This window comes from Erythrolamprus reginae, chromosome 4, assembly GCF_031021105.1.
Source record: "Erythrolamprus reginae isolate rEryReg1 chromosome 4, rEryReg1.hap1, whole genome shotgun sequence".
In the NCBI taxonomy this organism is placed as follows: Eukaryota; Metazoa; Chordata; class Lepidosauria; order Squamata; family Dipsadidae; genus Erythrolamprus; species Erythrolamprus reginae.
In genome coordinates, this window is record NC_091953.1 from 89,102,005 (window position 1) to 89,116,950 (window position 14,946).

Below are 14,946 nucleotides of genomic sequence, written 5' to 3' on the forward strand. Positions count from 1 at the left end.
GCTCTGATCCTTTGGAATCAACTACTCCCAGAGATCCTTACTATCTCCACCCTATCGGTCCTCTAGAACAGTGTTTCCCAACCAGTGTGCCGCGGCACACTAGTGTGCCACGGGACATGGTCAGGTGTGCCGCGAGCCCGGCCTGGCTGGAGCTTCCCTGGCGGTGACGGGAAATGAACTTTTGGGGCCCGATGGGAGGGCGACGGCCACTGTTGTTTCTAAGCTGCTTGGGCATGCGCCCGCACAGCCATTAGGAACCCCCTGCCCCCGCAGAAATTTTTGAAGTGGCGCAAAGCCATGCAGTCCTGAATCGCTCCCTTCTCTGGCCAGAAAAGTCGGCTGCCCAAGAAAGCGCCGTGTTTAAAAAGCGCGCTGCTTTCCCAGGCAGCCGGCTTGCTAGCTGGAGAAGCGAGCGATCCAGGACTGCATGGCTTTGCACCGTGATGACAACGGTGCCGTGGTGGCCTCCAAGCACCACCCTTCGTGGCGCCCCACCACCCGTTCCTGCAGGTAGAAGTCGGGCGGGGTACCGGGAGGTGGAGACGGCACATGGCCGGGCACTGAGCGCCATGGACACCTGGGAGGGCGAAGGGTTGAATGTGGCTGCTGCCTCTTAGGCAGAGGCGAAGGTGGTGGCGGAGTCCGTGCTGGGGCCATGCGGGGCCGCTGATCCAGGGGGCCGCGGACCGGCAAGCCGCCCTCCACTCTCTCCGCTCTCTCTCTCTCTCTTTCTCTCTCTGTTGCCGGCGTGGTGCACGAGAAAGAGAGAGAAAGAAAAAGGAGGGGAGAGAGAAAGCAAGAGAAAGAGAGAGAGAAGGAAAGCAAGAGAGAAATCAAGAGAGAGAGAGAGAAAGCAAGAAATAGAGAAAGAAAGCAAGAAATGGAGAAAGAGAGAGAGAGGAAGAGAGAAAGAAAGCAAGAGAGAAAGAGAGAAGGACAGCAAGAGAGAGAGAAAGAGAGAGAGAGAGAGAGAGAAAGCAATGGAAACAGAAAGAGAGAGAAAGAAAGAGTGTGTGTGAGAGAGAAAGCAAGAGAGAGAAAGAAAGCAAGAAAGAGAGAGGGGAAGAGAGAGAGAGAAAGAAAGAAAGTAAGAGAGAAAGGAAGGAAGAAAGAAAGAGGGATGAAGAGAGAGGGAAATAAAGAGGGAGGGAGAGAGAAATAGGGCAAAAGGGAGGAAGAGAGAGTTTTTTTGTCCAAACTATTTTAGCCCTCTCGCTCCCCCCCGCTCCCCCCCCCACTCAATGTTCCCCAGGATTTTGTAAGTGTGAATAATGTGCCGCGGCTCAAAAAAGGTTGGGAAACACTGCTCTAGAAAGCTGTTAAGACCTTGCTTCTCTGGCAGGTCTGGAATTAGGATTGATTGTAAGTATGCATGGTTTTTATGACATTATAGATTTTATTGCACTGTTGATTTATTGTTTATTTTTATTGTTGTATGTATTATTGTTGTATTTGTGACTCCTTTTTGGAGTGAGTGGCATATAAATACAAATAAATAACATTTCATGCACTTTTTCCTCAGAGCTTGACTCATCTTAGTTGAACTCAGCATCTCTAGTAAAAGTATCTTTCTCTAAAACTTATAGGAAGTAGCTAGGGAAAGTCTGGCAAAAGGTATTGGGATAAGGTTATTGAATAAAATAATTCGGGGGGGGGGCACATTAATTCTAATAGTTGCAAAAGTTTAAATCCAATCTTGTTACTTATGCTTACTTTAAAAGACATGTATTTGAATAAATAATAAAACAGAAGTAGTTGTTAGGCACAAATAACCAGATCCGTTGCTTGAATTCAATTAGCTACATTTATTAATCATTTGTACTTCATAAGAATCTTCCCCAAATGGCAATTCACATCAGAATCAGACTAAATAAGGTTTAATGGCATTAAAGGGGATGGAGTGTCAGATCATGTTGTTTTGTGCCCATGTAAGGATTTCAAACTAATTCCCTAGTTGACTCCTTCCTTTGGCTTTGCCAGTCTCTTCCTGCTACTAGTCATTTTTGTTGATTTCTTTTTAAATCTAAGTAAGATTTTAACATAACAAATGTCATTGTCGACTGGATTTTGTTTTTCAGAACAGGTTTTATTTTAATAATGATAGTGCTAGTTCACTTGATAAATTATAGAAAATAATGTATTAGTACATATTATAGTAAACAAAAGGTGAAAAAAAATCACATCCATTCTATTAATATCTTCCAAGTGAGTCCCTCAGAGTAGTTGGCAAGATAAATATTCAACAAACTCCTTTCTCTCTATTAAATTGCCAATACATTTTTTCTTAAGGTTATGATAAAAGTGGTAAAATGTTATTCTCAAAGTAATATTATTATTTCACCCCAATTTCATCTACAGTTAGCAAGGGAACACATATTCCCCTCCAACACTCAGTTACTGATGGCCTTCTTATGCCCTGAGCTAAAATAAATTTGAGTATGTTTTCTCAGTGCCTTTGTAAAAGACCTTCTCACCTTTTGTTTCTTTCTGTTAACTTTCAGTTCAATTTTTATGTGCAAATCCTGAGTTCTGGTGGCTATTTAAGAAAAAAGCATTAAGAATGTGTCTTATAGTCAACCTTGGGAACAATCTATTTCTATATACTTATTCCTCCATTCTTTTTTTTAATATTAACTAAGTTCTGAATTTTTCAGTCTTCAGAACCAGAATTTTTAATAAAATATACAGCATTTGATGATGAGAACAAGAATGTTCAATAATTTCTCAAAACACACATACATATATAATGTACATTTGGCATTGGAAGAGAGAAAGAAAATGTATAGTTTTAATATTCTAGTAGAAATAGTGGTTAGAATAGTTCCTAATCATTAAATAGGACTAATGTATTATATAACAAGAAAGAATCTAGGAAGGAGATAGCTGGGAAGTTTTCTCCCAGAAAAACCACTTTAAAAAATATATCCAGTTTATATATTTTAGATTTTATAAGTAATTTATTATTGTCCAACTGAAAAATCATTTTACAAAGAACAAACAGGGGTAGAACCAGTGAAGGGCTACCAAAATTTTTACTACCACACTGTGGGCATGGCTTATGCAGGACACCCTGCATTTTGTTTCAAAATCTTTCAGTGCAAATTGGGTACTCTGGGGGGAGCTCCATTTTTGCTACCCCACTGCGTTCCCCCTGTCCAGGCAGTAGCCCACCCCTGGGTAGAACTCTGTAGAGATAGAGGCCAGGTGAAGATTGTGTGCAGCAAACTGCTTACCTCTAATGGGCCTCTCATGCTTCCCCAGTACACATAGCTAGAATGATTTAGGATATTATCTTTGACTTGTATTTGATCTCATCTGGATTATATCAACAGGATGTTCTAAAGCAGTGTTTCCCAAACTTTTTAGATATAATTTTCATAATGCTTAGTATCCCTTCTCAAAAAAAAAAGATGTATTTTAATAACAATCAAAATATATTTCTTTTTTCTTTTTTTTTGGAACATACACAAAATAATAATAAACAAAAAATAAAATTATTCATAATAAAATATTAATAAAAGTTATATTATAAATAACATTTATTTGGATCAATGAGAAGAATGAAATTGTTTGTGCTGAGATGACAGATCATCATCATTTGGTTTCCTGGTTGTTAATTTTAATCAGAGATTATTTTATAAAAATAATCAAAATCAGTGGGACTTACTAAAGAACATAACAAACCTTTCCTATAAGAAAAATCTCACAAAAGCTAAAAATACACCGGCGCCTGGAGAAGCCACTAACTATTAATGAAGTAAGTTGTCTCAGTAACGATGTGCGGTATACTCATGCTGTGTCACACCAGACCATCTCATGCCTCACAAGACTGTCTTGACTTGACTCATGAGAACGTAGAATTAGGTGCAGTTAACCATGGTGCAGTGCATATCCCCACCACACTCTTCCCGTACCCCTGGGAGTACAAATACCACACTTTGGAAGACACTGTTCTAAAGGACTGGTGGGGAGAATTCACCAATAAAAATGCTGTTACTTTCTTCTACATTTTGCTGCTTGGAAAATTGTATAAAAAGCAGTAAACACTTTGAAGGCAGTCAAACATTATAGCATCCTGCAATGCCTTGTCTCTAACTCCATCAGAACTAATTTCTAAGGCCTACAGGTAGTGTTGCAGATAAAAAGCCTAGAAATGTTATGGATCCCTGTGCATGTCCCTATTTATGTCACCGGACTACAAAAATAACAATTAATTAACTAATTGGTAAGTAGGTTAATTTACTATCTTTGTTTCTTTTCCACATTTCCACATGTTGTAGATCTTTTTCTCATTTTAGGGAGGGAAAATGATGGACATAAAGAAACCTAATCCATGAAGTGACCTGAATTCAACATCAATTCAACAAAGAAGGCTAAGGAATCTGCTAAAGCTCCTATAGGAAATAAATGAGAAAGCATATGAGTTTGGAGACTGCAGCAATGTTTAGGCTAGTGCACACTGAACAAGGCATTATCTTAAAAGATAGAAGAGGAAACTGTTTTAACTTTAGGTGCAAGTATGGCAATGATAAGAAACTCTGAACCAATCAAGTTCCAAGCCCTAGACCAAACCAGCTTAATGGGACTGCAGACAGTTGCTAAAAGTCCCTGCCAGTCAAACAAATCTAGAGAGGGAAAGCAGGCAGAAAGCCAAGCTAGATAAACTTTGCCCAATGATTAAAGCAATCAGCTTCAACACAGCTGGAGGACCACATATATATATTCAGTGAAGAGACGGGCAGAATGTTCTACCAGGATTGCTGGATGGCATAAATGTAAGAAAGTGGATCATTTTACAGACATTTGTCATACTTGGAAACAGACAAAGTCAACAAACCTTCATGGGAAGCATCTTTGCAAAACAATATTTTAAAATGGATAGAGGAGCTGATGCAACTGTTTACAGTATCTGTTTACAAAAGCTTCCAGAGCTTGCATGATTCCAGCAGCTAAATGCATTCCCTACAGGCTCTGACATATTACATGGTCAAGGTTACTTTATAGCTAAAGCACAGTACAGACTTAGAGAACTTCAAATATACCTGCATTCTAAAATAAACAATCTTCTCCTTCAAGAGTTATGTTTCCACATTGTGTAAAAAAATTAACCAGAAAGACTCACTTGAAAAAGGAAACTTGGAAATGTTTCCAATAAAAATAATGCTTAAGAAAGAAGTTGTTTTGTGTGCAGTCGAATGATTACAGTCCCACCATTTCCCAAATAAAAATAAAAATAAAAAGAGAGCAGGTGCCAGAAACACTGTGACTGAAATAAGCTCTGAGCCAATGTGTCCCAGTGGTGTAAGTACACAAGGAAAATGGCACGGTTTCCATATGTGTTAGAAGAAAGTTCTCATATGGCTAAATAAAACCATGAAAAGACAAAGGCACCTCCTTCTCCTATTGCTACAGATAACAGTTTTCTATCTTGCTTGATTATTCATGCTGTTGGGTACAGACAGACACTTTTGGCTGGTCAAGTTAGACTCAAATGGTGCTAGCTTAGTCACCTTATTATAGAATTCAGGTGTGGTTTTTAAAAAAAAAAAAAAGATCAGCTTTTTGAATTTTTGGGGTGCTTAATTTGTTCCAAAGAAAAATGTCTACATTCTTTCCTCTGGAAGTTGTTTCACTGAAAATCTTGGTTTATAATCTTACTGTGGATGAAGATAAATCTAGTTAGAGATTATCTAAACTTCTAGCAAGGTTTTAGGTCTAAAACGAAATGAAAGCAAAAACAACTTAAGACTAAAACAAATATAATAGTATATCTTGGACATTACCTAAAATGATCATAGACCATAATTGAAAACAGATCCAGAAAAGGTAGAAGAAATATTAGAAATTAATCCCACTGAATTCTTCTTGAGTTTTTGGTACAGTAAAATATCCTGAAAGATTAATACCACAATTGGGAGCATTCCTTTTTAAATGAACTGCATAAAATATCTGTTATTTTGCAATAGGAATATAATTAGGATGATGCTTTCAGAAATATAGAACAAATTTCAACTTATGCCCCAATGTTTACCTTTTATAATGTTGTGAATGATATTATTAAGATTCATCTAACAATAGTGGAACATAATTCTTCAGTAACAAAAGAATTAAAGCTAATAATCCATGTTCATGATCCAGAAACTTGGCATATTGACACAAAGAAAAAGTGTGATAGGCCCGCTGGAGGATGAAAAACACCTCTCATATGGCTGACTTATCTTACATGCATATATATCTATTAAGGATGCAACATAAAGCCATTCAGTCTTTTACCAGAGCAGGGTAGTAGGCAAGTGGCTGGATTACGGCAACAGTTCAATAGGAAAAGAGGGCAAAGACAAAACCCATCTAATTATGTTGTTAATTGTCAGGTCCCAGTGTAATAGGCCAATATGCCTATTGGATGCATGTACACTGAGAGCTTTTGCACTGGAGACAAAATCCTTGTATGTCAAATCACACTTGGCCAATATTTTGTTCTGTTGTGTTCTGTCCTATTCTGTCCTATTCTATATTGTTCTTCAGTATGTCTCTGATAAGTCCCAAGGAGAGATCAGATGTGGTCAGCGAGCTTGGAAGTAGGATCCTACAAAGAGAAGAGTTGGCAGTATGAGAACCAATGTCATCAGAAAAACAATGAGGAATTCATATAACAAAAAGGAAAGAATGACAATGAAAGTCAATGGCTGAATTGACCAGTACAGAAAATGTCAATGCAGTAACTGAACACCACACTATCTGGGAGTAGCCAGATTAGCAACCATAAACCAATCAGAAATTGCAGACCCAACACAAATTGGTAGTGGTGGCAGAGGCCATCTATGAGGAAGGTGACTGCCTGGAATGAAGGGGAGAAAGGGGAAATTGAAAAAAATTCAACCGCCTACTCCATTTAGACCTTGGGAGAGTTGCCAGGCAAAGCTAGTTCCATTATTTTTTTTCTCTTCCAATTAATCATCAGTAAGTGTTGGGCCCTGTTTTTACTGTTTATTCTGATTGAGCTCCCCAAATCAAGTCTTGGTTGAAGGCAGCCCAGGGCATCAGCCCTGCACCAATGCGTTTCCTCATCCCAGCCCTCCCCTCATGAGCAGTTTTTCATCAGCCAATGAAGATTTACCTAGGTGTTTTGAGAATGAGCCTCATGGCCTTTTTATGCCCGGTAGGCATAATATCTTCTTTAAGTTAATTGTGGTTTTTTAAAATGATTCTGCTGTAGATTTTAATGTCTTTTTTTAATTATATGTTTTATCCATTTTATCATAAACCATGTGAAATCATCTACAGTATTTGAGCTGAATGGCCATATGCTGATTAAATAAAAGTAAGTAAGTAAGTAAGTAAATAGCACAGATTTCTAAAGCTAACACTGGGTTTTTGATGTCAAACATATCTGGAATTTCTTTACTGTAAGTTTGCAGTTTTATTTTATTTTTATTTTGCAGATTTATTTTTAAAAGGAAATAATCTACAATATTTATTGTGACATGGCTTTTGTCTTCAACAGATATATTTCTTTATTGTAAGATTTCCCAGCTGCAACATAAAGAAGCTTGTAAGACTAATGGCCCTCTTCTAACATAAATCATTTATTTGGTATCTAATACAGTATTACTCTTCCCATACAAAACTGATCAATCTATTCCTAATGGGCCAGGAGAAACAACTACAACATGAACCTGTTTCATTCATTACTGGGGTTTTAGCAGCAGCACCATTAAAGAAAATTCTAGGACATATGGCTATGTGTCCACAGCAGAGTTTTCTTTACAACAGAAGAAAACTATAACTTCTAGGCTGTCTCTGAAGCTTAGAGTAAATGAAGGTGTATTTTATAATATAAGCAGGGAAGTACCAAGGAATATGCAATGATTAGTCACTAGGTAACAAACCCTTTTAACATAATTTAGGCCCTGTTGAACATAATTTTCATTTTGGTTTTTTTTTGGTCCTATTGAATTAAAGTTGCATACATCCAACCTTGAATCAATGCAAAATTTACTACATTTTATCATATATCATTCAGCCCATGTTCTGCTTCTATTGTATCTATTCCAAGTCTCTGCCAAATATTATAGACAAGGTGATTTTCTGTGGCTTTCTTGTTGTTCTCTTTTCAAGGTATGGTCAGCCAGTAAGTAAAACGTTCACTTATAGGGCACTGCGGTGTGATTGGGATGATTCTGACTCTGGAGGTTTTCCTGGGCTTCTCTAAGCTTCTTTAACTTCCTCTCTTCTCATCTTCAATCACTACATTAAAATAATGTGAAATAAAGATACATATGGAAAAAATAGCCTCTGAGAAGAGGAACATTGAAGAGTCATGCCACTACCTAGATACCATACAGCAGAAGTAAAATTGTATAAAAATATACATAAATCAAACAAACAAACAAACAAACTTGATCTGCTATTAAACTGAGAAGTATTTTGAAACTGATCTTTGAATTTGTCAATTTGAAATAGACAAATATTGAAAAACTGACAAAATAAGAAATCCACATGTATCCTTCATTATTTTATGGTTTTGCATTTGCTTTCTTGAGTACAATTTACTTTAGTACATTTCATGACGACTTAAGCTTATTTCACTCATAAATTGTAATGAGATAAGGACATAGGAGACTGGACAAAGATTGAGATTGTGAAGGTGCATAATATCAGTGGAATTGCTTGTCCTATATCATGTGTAAATTTAAATTGATTAAAAAACCTGATTTCATTCTCTTTTATGTTATCCTAGATATTTCTAGTGATTTGAGAAAAATTCAGTATGTGAAATTATTCAATTATTTTCCAATGATATCATTTTCAAGATGGAACAAATTTAAAATCCATTGCAGACATGTCATAATAGGTCTATTATGAATTAACTCTGTGATTCTGCCCTCAAAAGTGGCCTATTCTATTTTAAAAATTATTAAAGTGGTGCCTGTAATACTGTAGAACATTTAGTCAGAGAATTCAACTTTTATCTACTTCACTACACCCTCTTTCAAATTTTAAGAAAGCATGAGCCTGCCTAGAAATATCTTTTAAAATATTATTCTAATATTTTTGATATTAATAATTAAAATATTATTGAAATGATGTCTCAACACTTATTTATTTATTTTATTTATTTAATTCGACTTCTATGCCGCCCAATCCCAAAGGACTCTTTAAAATGAGATGATCAAATCTGTGTTTGATGTGATTTGGTATACATAATTTTGCAGTGGTATATAGTGGTATACAGCTTTGCAGTGTGAAACAAACAAACAAACAAATGAAAAATAAATAAATATTTTTTTAAAATGGGTGTCGTATTTTCTGGGGATTCCTACATTTATTACAGCTTTCTATTTCATGATTCCTCACAAGAAACAAGGATCAATTATCCTGGATTTCTTACATAAACTTCAGAATTGTGGCTCCTATCCGTTCCAAACCATCAAGGCAATGTCCAAAAGGCTTTGATAATTATATGTAATGTTCCACTTTGCAGCCATGCTTATGACAGGTGTCTCAAGCTATGTGGAACCTGATGGACAGCTACCCATAGTCACATTCTCTGATCGATTTTATATAATTTTAAAGTGATAAAGAAATTCCAGTGATATGAAGAGTAAGTCAAAGATTTAGTTTTAGAAATCTAAACACCACCACCACCACCACCACCCACACACATACACACACAGTGTTAGCAACTTGGCAATCCCAATTTTATTGATTATATCCATGACACAGGTCATGATTTAAGCATCCTTATCCTACTCTTTTCTGTACTTCAAAACAACAGCTGGCAGCAAAACACAGAGGTGAATAATGATAATGAGTAGGACAAATTATAGTGGCAGTTTTTTCCCTTGCCACAGCAAGGATTACATTCCATGTAGGATCACTATAACCCATGTTGTAGTTCTGCTGGTTCAAACAATGGAACAAATAAGGTTTATTGATTTACAGCCTTTATTTAATTGCTTTTTAATGTAACTTATTCCAGCAATTCAAAGAAATCAGCTTTTCTACTTGCTTTTCAGAACAAAACTTCAGTCCACATTTCAGTAGAACAAGCAGGTGGAAACCCACCACACCTTTTGCTTATGGAAACCACTTCCCATTTGTGAGGTGTGGCATAGAGAAAAGTAAGACACAATGTCAAAGCAATGGGTGGGGACACAGATCAATGACAAAGCATATGTTTTGTAATCCAACAATCAACCTCCCGCGATTCCAACGATGCCTCCTTGAAATACCGAAGATGCTGCTCCTAGAACAGCATGATCTTTTAAAATCCTGTTCCCCAGCTCAAGAATGGCTTACTATTTGAGCAAGTTTATTAGCCGGTAGTCATTGCTGCTGCTGTGGAAGAGACCATTTTTGAAGTAGCCCTGATGGGATTAGGGTGTGTGTGCGTGCGCGCGCGAGTGAAGCCAGTGATGTTCCAGGGCAGTAACAGGTGCTTTTCTTTACCTTCCTCTTTCAACATGTGTACCAATGCCCACCTGTTCAGCCCTCCAGACATTAACCCCGGGTAATTCTCTTCCAGCTGGTTTGGGTTGAGGGGACGAGAGGCTCTTCGCCTCGGCTTGTAGATGTCGATCTGGTTTCTGTAGCGATGGGCCAGACTGAGGAGATCTATTGGTTGTTGGCTTTGTAAATTTCATTCAGTTTGGTCCAATAGCAGAAGAAGAGAGACTGGTACAGCCTGGACCCTCTCCCTGCTCAATCTCGCTTCTCCTAGCCGAGCAGTCTCTCTCTCGCGCGCTCTCCCTCCCTCCTCCCTACCGCTGTCTCCCCGCATCGGCGATCTGAGCTCTTTACTCAGAGACCCAACTCGCTTCCTTCCCGCGCGGCTTGGGCTGAATTTCCTCCTTTTTGAATGTAGGTCATTGGCAGCGAGGAGCTACGGGTTGATTTCAAGCCCAGGGTGGAGGCCAGGTTTTGCGGGGTGCGTGGGTGCGCGTTGTTGTTTTGTTTGATCGCCCGCTCTTCCCCACCCGCCCATCCACTCGCCCACCCCCTCCCTGCTTCCGAGGGGGGCTGTTGCATTCCTCCGGACGAGAACGATCCTTCGGGTTGGATTTCACGGACGCGGACAGGGGATGGGTGCAGGGGACAGACGCCGAACTCCGCTCATTCCAGCGGTGTGAGATTCCCACCAAATTCCTTTCGCCGGGAAAGCAATCCGCTGGAAAGTCTAGAACACCCGTTCCTTCGGTAAAGGTAAGTGCATCTGGAAGTCTTTCCTTTCTCTGCCCCTTCTTGTTTTCGGTTTTTGCAGCCGGTACTCCATAGAGGTATTGGCTTTGCTGCAGTCATTTTTGCGCTCCCCCCTCCCCGCTTCCCGCCGCTTTGCCACCTTCATGGGGGAGGGGGAGGGCAAAGACTTTCTCTTTTCTTTTCCTCCTCTTCTCTCGCCCTCCCCCTCTTCCCACCACCGCCGCCACCGTTAGAGGATTTCAACCCCCCCCCCCCCTTCACACACACACACCGCCCTCTCTTTGCAAGCGCCCACACTTGAGCATCCACGCATCCTGGACCCTGATTTGGAAGGTGGGGACCACTTTGCTGCAGTCAGCTCTTTGGCGAAGCTTGGGGCTCTGTGTGAGATGTTTACAAAGTAGTTCTGCCTCTCTGAGAAATAAAGCCAGTGCGGGTGGGTGGCGGGTTGGGGGGGGGGACAGCGGGTGATATCTGCAGTACGGAGGGCAGAGAGAAAGCGCGTGGTGGTGGTGGGGAAGTGTCGCCGCTTCACGGAGATTATGCAGGGAAGCTTGGACCTCAGAGGTTGCTCTTGGGAACCGAACGGGAATGGAGGTGGGGGAGAAATGCAAAACAGGCGGCCGGAGCGTTGTTTTAGCCCTCCCCCGCTAGAATGGGGAGGGATTAGGGGCTCTCTGGAACCATTAAGTAGGTCCTCCTCCTCCCCCCCATCTCCGGAGGCTGCTTGGTGTTCTCCCCCCCCCTTTTAATAGATGAAAAAACACCCACGTGATTTACAGACTGGCATTCGGGGTGGGTTTCCTCCTTATTTATTACTTGTTTATCTGAAAAGAAGAGAAGCTGAATTAAATGGGAAGAACAACGGAAATAGCTTTGAAAAAAGGAGCGGGAGGGAGGAAGCTGGAGCGTCTTTGCGGAGGTGGGGGGGGGGGACCACGACGACAATAGGGTTGCTAGATCTGCCGTGGGTCTTTCTCCGTTTTGAATTCTTTGTACCTTCTCGTGGGGAGGTGGGGGGGGGAGAAATAAAACTCTGCTTTTGGGCTGGAATGGTTGCTCGACGTTGCTAACGTTCGACTCTCCCAGTGGAAAGTTAGCAAACCTGGAACTAAGACTCAAGTGTTCGAACAACCTGCCTTTAAATGTCAGACGTCAGGGTTGCTTCTACTACCCTTTTCGTCCACCTCTTCCTTCACTGCACTGCAGCTGCCTTCTTTCTCCTGTGCACCCCTCCCTTTTGGTCTGCAGGGCCTTGTGAATGATGAACTGTCCCTTCTGCAGCCACCCGTGAAGGGGGTCATAAGATCGGCAGCCTAACATGTTAGTCTCCTCCCTGTCTCATCCTTAGCAAAACTGCCTCATCCCCCTTTTCCAGCTTCCAGAGGCCTAGGAGGATGTTTAAGGAAAGAATGGTAGTAATTGTGGGGGAGAGGGGGGGGGGAAGAGAAAGAGAGATGGCTTCATCTCATTTCCCCACCCCCAAATCACTGCAGGGGCTTGAAAGTTCCAGATGCTGCCAGGTCTCCAGTACAGTCTGCTAACTCTTTGGCACTCAGATGCTCTGGAAAGATTGAGCAGCTGCAGCTGTCTTGTCCCTCACACCATACCAGGTCCAACTTTTCAGGTAAAATTATCTAGTTTTTCCAACCATGGACAGCATTATTTACCCTTCACCTATGTCCAAATGCCCAATTTCAGTGTTTCCACTTTACAAAATGCCGCCCCCCCCCAAGTTGCTTTTTCATTTACTTAACCACAATTTGCAATCATTTATCTAGCAATCACAGCTATCAATGTTGAAGCTATGGCCTAATGATAAAGTCAATTCAACCTCACTCCCCAGTCCATAGGTACCCCTTTATCATTATAGTTATGGCTCTGCTTGATAGACTTTGCCTGAATTATAACCTGACCTAGCTGTAAGATGTCTGAAAGTTAAGAATATCTACTTTAGGCTTTGAATAGGAGATTAAGCAATATTATAAAGATATGGAGTAAAAATTCTTCCAAATTCTTGTTCTTACCATTCTAATTTCGAGATGCTGCTCAGTTACTAAGTGTGTTTTTTTCCTTGATTTTGTTTTGCTTGAAAAATTTTTGGACTGATGGGAGAAATTTATTGGAAAGTGGTTATGTTCAGTGCCTGGTTAATTTTATTTTTCAGTATTAAGGGTTGGAGAAGTTAAGTATTTCAACAAAAGGCCCCATTAATTGACTGACCTGTAGGCATGTATAAGATTCTGACAGTCCATATGATATTTTGTCTTCTCTGTTACTATGGACATCTATGTATAGTGTGTGGTGTATGTATATGAAATTAAGAAAATAACTATGTAGAAAAACAGGAAAATACTATATATAATAGAAACTTTTCTACTTTTGGGTGGGGGAAGGTGATGGGAAAAAAAGCAGGTGTTCTTGCAAGAAAATTCCACAAGGTGGTAGTGTGGATACTTCTTAATGATGTGCATTTTATTTATTTTGGGGGGAGATTTCCTCATTTGCTTGAATGTTTTTTTCCCCTCTACTGTAGTTCTTCTTGTATCTTAAAAGACCCATTGTATGTCTGTTCTGCAAACAACAAAAGCAGGATTGTTTTGCAAATTGTGGTATATTCATCTAGGCCTGCTTTCCTACCCATCAGTTATGTCTTCTTGGGAAATAGGAGGCTCTCTGAGATTTCAAAGTTCATGTATGAGAATTGCAGGAAGTGTAGGATTTGGCTTGCTTGGAACAAGATATAACAATTATGTCAACGGATATGCAGCAGAATGAAGAAAAAAGAGTGCGTACTTTGTTATAGTGTACATCCACTGAACTGAACTGTAAAAGTCTATAAGTCTAATAATAAGAGACAAAGATTGACGTATCTACTGAATCCATTACACTGGCTGTTTTTGATCAAATTCATGTTTCATTCTCTGCTATTGCAGTAAACTTATTTGGTGCTTATATAAATAAATCAATTGATAACATTGTCAGAAAGTATATTATATTGCTGAAAATACTATATTATGAGTAAGAATAGAAGGAAGAGTGTTTCTGAAATAAGGAAATATTTTGAATTTGTACATAAGATGGGGCATACATGTGGGAGGGTGAAGAAGGTAAAGCTTTAAAAGATCACATTTGATAGCTTTAAAAATCACATTTGATAGCAAAATTGTGATATAAAAATAGTTTATTTCCTATAATTTTCAGGAATCCATTTACTAAAAATTTGAAAATCAAATTCATAGAAGGCAGAAATATATTTCTTGCACAAAATGGGTACAGACTACTCTTGGTATTAGACTCTTGGTATTAGTGGATTGTATCATTCATTTTTATATTTTTGTAATATTATTTCTCTCCAGTTACATTACTCACTTGTGTGTGTGTGTGTGTGTGTGTGTGTGTGTGTGGAGAGAGAGAGAGAGAGAGAGAGAGAGAGAGAGAGAGAGAGAGAGAGAGAGAGAGAGAGAGAGAGAGAGAGATCCACAATCTGGGTTATTCTGGAAGAGAAATTTAAATTTTTATTTAGAATTATATGAAATTCCTATACAAGAATTGCATACTTTATGTGGTAGTAATCAGAAGAAGTAATTTGGTAATATAACAACACAAATAGCAACACAACAACACAAATAACAATAAGTAGAGTCTTATGATTGATAAACATTATGTAGCAAAAAAATACCGGTATTTTTGTTTTTAAATTTTACTTAGTGGATCATGATTGTATGCAGTACTATTGTTTCA

General features: G+C 39.3%; 1 protein-coding gene across 1 annotated transcript in view; it reads left to right on the forward strand.

Annotated features, from left to right (window-relative positions):
• The first annotated feature begins 11,027 nt into the window (after positions 1-11,027).
• Positions 11,028-14,946, forward strand: part of NLGN4X (neuroligin 4 X-linked) — a 242,593-nt gene continuing 238,674 nt past the window's right edge. The window contains exon 1 of the mRNA XM_070750864.1: positions 11,028-11,205. The gene's annotated coding sequence lies outside the window, so the exon portion shown is untranslated. The remainder of the gene's footprint in view (positions 11,206-14,946) is intronic.